Raw genomic sequence first — 7,064 nt, 5'->3', positions numbered from 1 at the left:
AAAAATTCTATTAAGCCTCAGTCACAGAGTACTCATCCAGCTTGCTGACAGTCAGTAAATGCCTCAGAAATCTCTTCCACTTACAGAGACTGGAATTCAGCAGTCCAGCAAATCAGGTTATAAAATCAGCATATCTGCCCCAAAAGGAGCATGCCTTCTCTTTATGGTACTGGGGCTATAATGCATGCGCTGGGCAGCAGGCTGGCACTGGGCCAGGAAGGTGTTCGTCGTTTTGTAAAACAAAGCAGCCAGCTATAATCTTGTTCATTTCCAGATAATAAAAGGAAAGTCTCATTTTGCAACTATAAAAAAAAAGTTAAAGAAGTACAGCTGTAAGCAAAAATCCAGTCCATTTGTGGTTTAAAGAGCTCCACGCCTACTGTACATAAAATAATACGCTGGTATCATTAGCATAGACAACAGCTTGTTTTCAATTTGGCTGCAGATAATGAAATTATCCCCCAAATTACCATAAAGTGGAACAAATAAACACAAAAGCAAACTCTTTCTTTTTTTCCCCCTTCAGCAGCGCTGGCTTTCAGCTATTTAGAATAAAAGCAAAGCTTCTGTTTTTCCAGAGCTCCAGCTTGACCTCAAGCAGATAAAGAACGCGACATGACAAACACGCAGCAAAGAGTTACTGTGTCCTTCCCCCCTGGCCTCTGTTTACATTAGGAAATGTACCCGGGGAGAGGGAAGGGAGGCAGGAGGGCTGCCTTCAAGTGCCGCGCTCGGCTCCGCTGGCTCCGGCTGGAGCTGGCCCCTGTTTCTGAGTAAGCTTACTCCACTCCAGATGTGCCTCGGCTCCAGCGTGGCTGCCATGTACAGTAAATCGGCATCTGAGGGCTCGTCAATCTGTGGGGTAGAGCAATTGCGGTCTCGCCAGGCCGCCCCACTGGCACAAACAGAAATCTCCGCTGCTGAGCTGGGAAAGGAGGAGGAGGAGGGAGAGGGGCGACGGAGGGATGGAGGCGAGGAAGGGAGAGCAGCGTGTGAAAGGTGAGGGCTGGGAGGTGTTGGCTCCCAGGAGGAGAAGGGGAAGAAATAAACACTAACAGGCGGACAGGGAAATGTTCTTAATGCATTTGTAAATTTACTTGTAAATGTTTTACACTTAAAAAGAAAGGGGAATGCTGCATGTCATTTGGAAACGATGGCTGTCTATAGGTCCCCACGGATATACTGGCTTAGTACGACTTGTAACCAGAGCAAGAGAAACATAAAATAGCTGGGAAAAACAGAGCCAATTAGTCATTATATGTAGATTGTAAAAACAAGAGGGAGAAGGAGACAGAAAGTACCCTTAGCGAATTGAGTCCCTCTTGTTTATGTCCCGGGAAGAGGAGCACAAAACAGCAGAGGCAATGACGCCTCCTAATCAACACGCAACCTGCAGCGCTCCGATCTGCAGCCCTCTAGGATTTCCTGACTCTCACAAGATTTACCTATTTGCTGTCATTGTAAAATACAAATTGTTTCACTAATCAGGCAGTTTGCTTTGGACCTGACCCCAGTTGTACAAACTCCAAGTTGGACGTTTGCTTCTGATCTCCTGCCGCCTACACAGCGCTGCTAACTGAGTTTTAATAGAATGAGAAAATGATCTTTTCTTTTATAGTAGGTTCAAATGAGCTACCCAGTTTTGAGCTGACTATAGCTGTGTTTTCCTAATCATCAATTTTTATAGCAACTCTGAAGACCCAAATGCCTGCTCTCCCTCCCTTCTCTTCTAACACTGCCAAGTCTAAGAATGTAAATAAGTGTTAAATTGAAACACAGAACAAAAATGGGTCAGATTTAGTGTAATTGAGTCATAGTTAAATTTAGGCTGCTTTTATTTGCACTTTAACAGCAGCTCCATACAGCATCTCCGGGTAGAATGAGATGCCTCATTTATTTATTATTTTTATTGTGGTTGTGCCTAAAATCCTCAGTAGAGGCTCCCCATCTCATTATGCCATGCACTGTAAAAGATGAGCTATGGTTTTTGGAGTCTCTTTGTTGTTATAGAGGTTATCCTTTAGGTATCATCTGGGTTAAATGGCATCACCTTAAATGGACAGAAATATTCAGCTGTTCCAATTTCTCAAAAATTGGGAATGAAAGCTGCAGAAAATCACGAGGCCGCAGGAAAAAATGTCACAAGATTTTCCAAAGGGTATATGCAGTGTCCTTTCTTGTCTCCTAGTCTGTGAGCTTTTTTAAGCCTTCTCAATTCACTGTACAAGTATGAATGCTACTTTTAATACAGAAATATTCTGATTTTTGCAGTGTCCTGTAATCTTAGAAGTAGAGGTTTAAAAACATCAAATATCTGTAGATTTGAAATATAGCCATAAGACTTGGCAATACAACAAACAGTTATATATAGGACTTGATTTTCTTTAGCACTCCATTGACAGGATACTCTGCTCTCTTCCCTCTAGAGGAAATCCTGCAAAGCACAAGATGCTCCAAACTTGACTAAGAAGAACATGTGTAATACATACAATTAATTTAATTATTCTTATGTTTACATTTCATACTGGATTTTCAGACATGTGAGGCACAAACCTGAGAGCATTGCCTTCGATGCAGGGTAACAGAGAAGCACAGCAAGCAAGGAAGTGTACAGCTCCAAAAAGTCCATGCACAGTGTCACGTTGTTTTCCTTTCTCTGTCAGCCAGAAAGAGGCACACCATCTCACTTCTTTCTCTTGTTTCTACTTCAAGTCATTGCAACTGGACAAAATGGACTTAAAAGAAATGTAGGAAGTCAGGATGGCTACGAGTAGGATCAAAATGACCTCAAAAATGAGGCTGGCCAAAGCACCTGTAAATGGACAACATTTCCCTTACACTGACAGAAACGTGAGCTGGGTAATCAAACAGGTGTTTTCATTTCCATGCAGAGAAGCAATACAGATAAGTCTCCTTAGACAGTAGCTGAGTTTAGGAAGGAATGTGACTTTTCCCACCCAATGTTGAATGATTGGCCTAGCGGAAACATGATACTCAGAGGACACCAAGAACAGCACAGTTCTTAGCTCATCCACCACAATAATGGCACTAATTTGAGAATAAGTGAGCATAAAGCTGATAATAGCTGTCTGTAAAGAACCGTGTACAATAGTAAGATGATATCAGACAATGCTAAGCGACCATGTAGGAATGTATCCAGAGGCCAGGACACAAAGTTAGTCAAGCATGAAGAGGGTGTTGAAAATGAATCATTGAAAAAGATAGAAATGCTGAGCAAATTGCAGTCTCACTTCAGAGAATTCCCTCTCGGTATTATGATCCAAACTCTCAACAATGGTGCTCTTCCACTTTAGTTTCAGTCATGCCTTTGAAATGTGAAATTAAGTCCTTGCTTATACGTGTATCATAAGCAAGGCCACTTAACCTCGGGTTTATCACACACATGGTCAGAAAGAACAGTTTCCCTGACAAAAGTTCAACAAAGTTTTTTCATATTTCCGATGATAAGCACCTTTAAACCTTGCAATAGAATCCTGAATCTGTTTATTTCCTTGGGTTTTCTTTTATACATATTCCATGCACCTGAAAAGTGAAGGAAGGACAGTACTGGCCAGCCATTGTGCAGGCAGATGTTGTGTACATTTCCACAGAGTATTCTGCCAAGATCTCTCTTACACAGATCTCTGACACCTGCACTATTTGGAAGGATTGCTTTCTGTATCAGTGAACTTCCCCTAGGGGCTGAGACAAGATGAACAACCAAGATCCTGGCTGCAGATCAGTCCCGCAGAATATAGTGGGATGCAACTGCCCTTCCCTACTTAAAGAAGATGCAGTAGCCCCATTTCCAGGGAAGACAATGGGGCTCTCTTCACACAAGTGCCTAACAGAAGTGAAGATTAACAGAAGTTTGTTAAGCATCCTTTCTACTGTTGTTTAAAAATGAAATGAAGTCTAATAGGACAGATTTTAGAATACAGAATACACCATATTTCAACCAAAATTGTCAGGTAGTTGTAGAGATCGATGAGGTCTCCCCTCAGCCTTCTTTGCTCCAGACTAAACAAACCCAGTTCCCTCAGCCTCTCCTCATAACTCGTTTTCTAGTCCCTTCACCAGCTTCACTGCCAGCAGGACAAACTGTAAACTTATCATTCCTGTTCATAATAGAACTATCAGAAAGTCTACAAGGCTCTATATGCTAAATGTACCATGCTCAGTACCATCTTTTTATGAAGCCTTCGACACCTGCAGAGAAATTACGTCAAATCTGTAGCAGTAGTATTAGGTAATGCACCAGAGTTCAGTGTTCAAAACATCCTGTTCTTTACATAGCCTCTTATCTTACACAAAAGCAGTTAAAAATAATAAGGCTTGTTCAAGTGCCAGATTTACAAGCTTGTGTTCATAGACTCTGTAAGGTTCATCTTGCATGGTTGTTTTGTTATACCTGTGGGCTGGAGAAGGAGAAGCAGGAGACAGCACAGGATGGAGGAAAGCTTTGTGAATGGGTGGTTTCAATCTTTCATGACAACATGAAATCTCTTCACACTCTGCTTTTATGACAATTAGTTGTCTTTTCTGAAAAGTAAAACTTGTATGAAGTGAATAGCATAATTAACATCCTGTAATAACTGAGTAATTATAATTGTATTTGGGGATTTGGAGACTGGGATTAGCTAATGAGTAAGACAGATGCCATTTGCAAATCTTGGATGTCAATCCTGGTGCAGAATTTGATCTCATCAATCTTTTGAAATATTTAAAGTAAAGGAAGTTTGGCTTTCCTGTCAAATTTCACACCAGATGACTCTAGATGGATTCAGTGTTGTAAGAAAAAAAATGACTTTCTGTGGCTACAGATAGGTGCGTAGGTCCTTCCTACATAACACATACATTGTAATAATAATCTCAGTGCTCAGAGCTAGCTGTTACAAAAGTATGAGAACAATAAGCCCTCTGCTTGTTGGGATCTTGGATTCATATTGTTATTGAGGGAAATTTGAGCAGAACAATGCAATCCACCAGTGCCCTTGTGTCCTCGTCACATTCATGAGTCCTATGACTAATCTCTTTGCAATCAAGACCCAAAGCTATAACTGATCACTTCATTCTTATTTTCACAGTCTGATGAGAGCTTTGCTGCTATTCATTCTGTTTGTGAAACTCAGTTTGACCATGAAGCAACATATTGATGATATGTTGGTCTGGGAATAAAGCAACTTGGCACAGAACATCAGTGAATTCTTCAGCCAGCTCCTGGCCTTTGTGACATAAGCATTTCCTAGGCACAGACTGCATTTATAGTTATCAGTTTAAATAATGTAAAGACCTTCATTATTGTTTAATAAGGTGCTTGATTACTGCTGACAAAAAGAAAAAAACTATGAAAAAATAACAGTAACTTGTACCAAAAATAATAGTTAATGCTTGAAGGCGTAGCTTCAGATCAGAAAGAGATGAATTTCACTGTTCCATTAGAGAGCCTTCAGTTTATATCAGAGCCCAGTTATTTTATCCCAACACCTACATACAGTCTATTTGTAACATATCCCTCATAAAGCTCTTCCTCTTACTTCCTGTGAACAGGAATATTACAAAACTACACAGAGGAAGTGGAAGTTTAAGAAACCTGCAGAGAACAGATGGAAAATGTGATAGGAAACTGAAAAACAAACATTCTATGTTTTCGTATATGCTAGTTGCACTTAACAGAGGTTAACTTCCACTCATACCTTTCTCTTAAATTTTCTGCCCAGTACTTTTAGTTTTGCACTACCAGTTATACACTACAATGTCTCCTCTCAATAACAATTGTAAGAGAGACTGGTAAATGTTTTATTATCAAAGGCAGCAAAAAGTCCGATTTTATATGTAGGAAGTGAACCAGAATCAATAAAGATAGATATAACTTGTTGCCTTTACTAACTCATGGGAACAAAACTTCCTAATTAATTTTTACCAAAATGCAGTTTCCTTTACTGGGATCCTCTGGATGCTTTTAACTAACGTTCCTCTGCAGGAAATAGTGGACAAACTCCAGATCTCTGAAAGAATGACACAACAGTATGAAATACAGGATCTCCCACAAGAATTCTAGAAACTTCACCTCTCATGGACCTGGGAAAGACCAAACAAAATTTACACACAGCCCAAACCCAGACTGAAGTCTGGCGTTTGAATAATCCTGGAGTATTTTCAATCCATCTCATTTTATCTTAGTGAAAGCTTTATTTCTTACAGCAGGTTAAGCTTAAAAGATCGCACTTAGGTCTCTCCTATATCATCTCATTTTCAAATCCCTCACATCTACCAGCACATCTGAAAATCAGAATATGTATTTTGCATTGTAAATTGTGAAATAAAATTTTGGACATTGTAAATCTATAAACATCAAATAACTCTGAATGTTTTGTCTTTCATAGTTACTGGCCACTAAAGATTGACGCTCCCCTGTAAATCCTTGCAGATTATCACATTCCTCTGGGTGCCTAATTTGTGTGAGATTTACACTGTGCAAACACTATTTACAGGGAGCATTTGATACTCTCTAAATCAATTAGATGTGTTTTTTCAGGAACGTTTTCTGTTTCAGAAGGGTTTTGTTTTGTACCTGCTACAACGGTTCCAAAACCACATCACCTCTGAGAAGCCACGGGGCAGCTTGGAAGTAAAATAGGCCTGCCAATGCAGCCTCATGTATAACTGAAATGCAATTGAAGGGGTCTTCAGAGGAATTTCTCCACCTCTGGAGGAGGCCAATCAGCAATCTGACCTCCAATAAAGACAACAGAAGGAAGCTCCCTTTGAAAGATAGCGGGAACTTTTTTCTTTGAAAATCATTCTTAGGTGCCGTCTGCTGATACAGTGCAGACGTTTCTCCTGAGGTCCAGACAAGTCTGTGTTACTGATTATGCCAATATACCTCGTGCACTTCTCGCTGCCCTTATCTAGGAATGGGAAAAGTCAAGGAGAACGAGGAAAAACAAAACAGAACCCTACCCAAAGGAGAAGTTTATCATTAGAAGAGTTCAAAATGCATCTAAAGAAATCTCCTCGCATATATATGAAGTTTTGAAATTTTACTGTTATTTTTCTCCAGA

The sequence above is a fragment of the Meleagris gallopavo genome, chromosome 3 (genome assembly GCF_000146605.3).
Source record: "Meleagris gallopavo isolate NT-WF06-2002-E0010 breed Aviagen turkey brand Nicholas breeding stock chromosome 3, Turkey_5.1, whole genome shotgun sequence".
In the NCBI taxonomy this organism is placed as follows: domain Eukaryota; kingdom Metazoa; phylum Chordata; class Aves; order Galliformes; family Phasianidae; genus Meleagris; species Meleagris gallopavo.
This window is presented reverse-complemented; position numbering follows the sequence as displayed.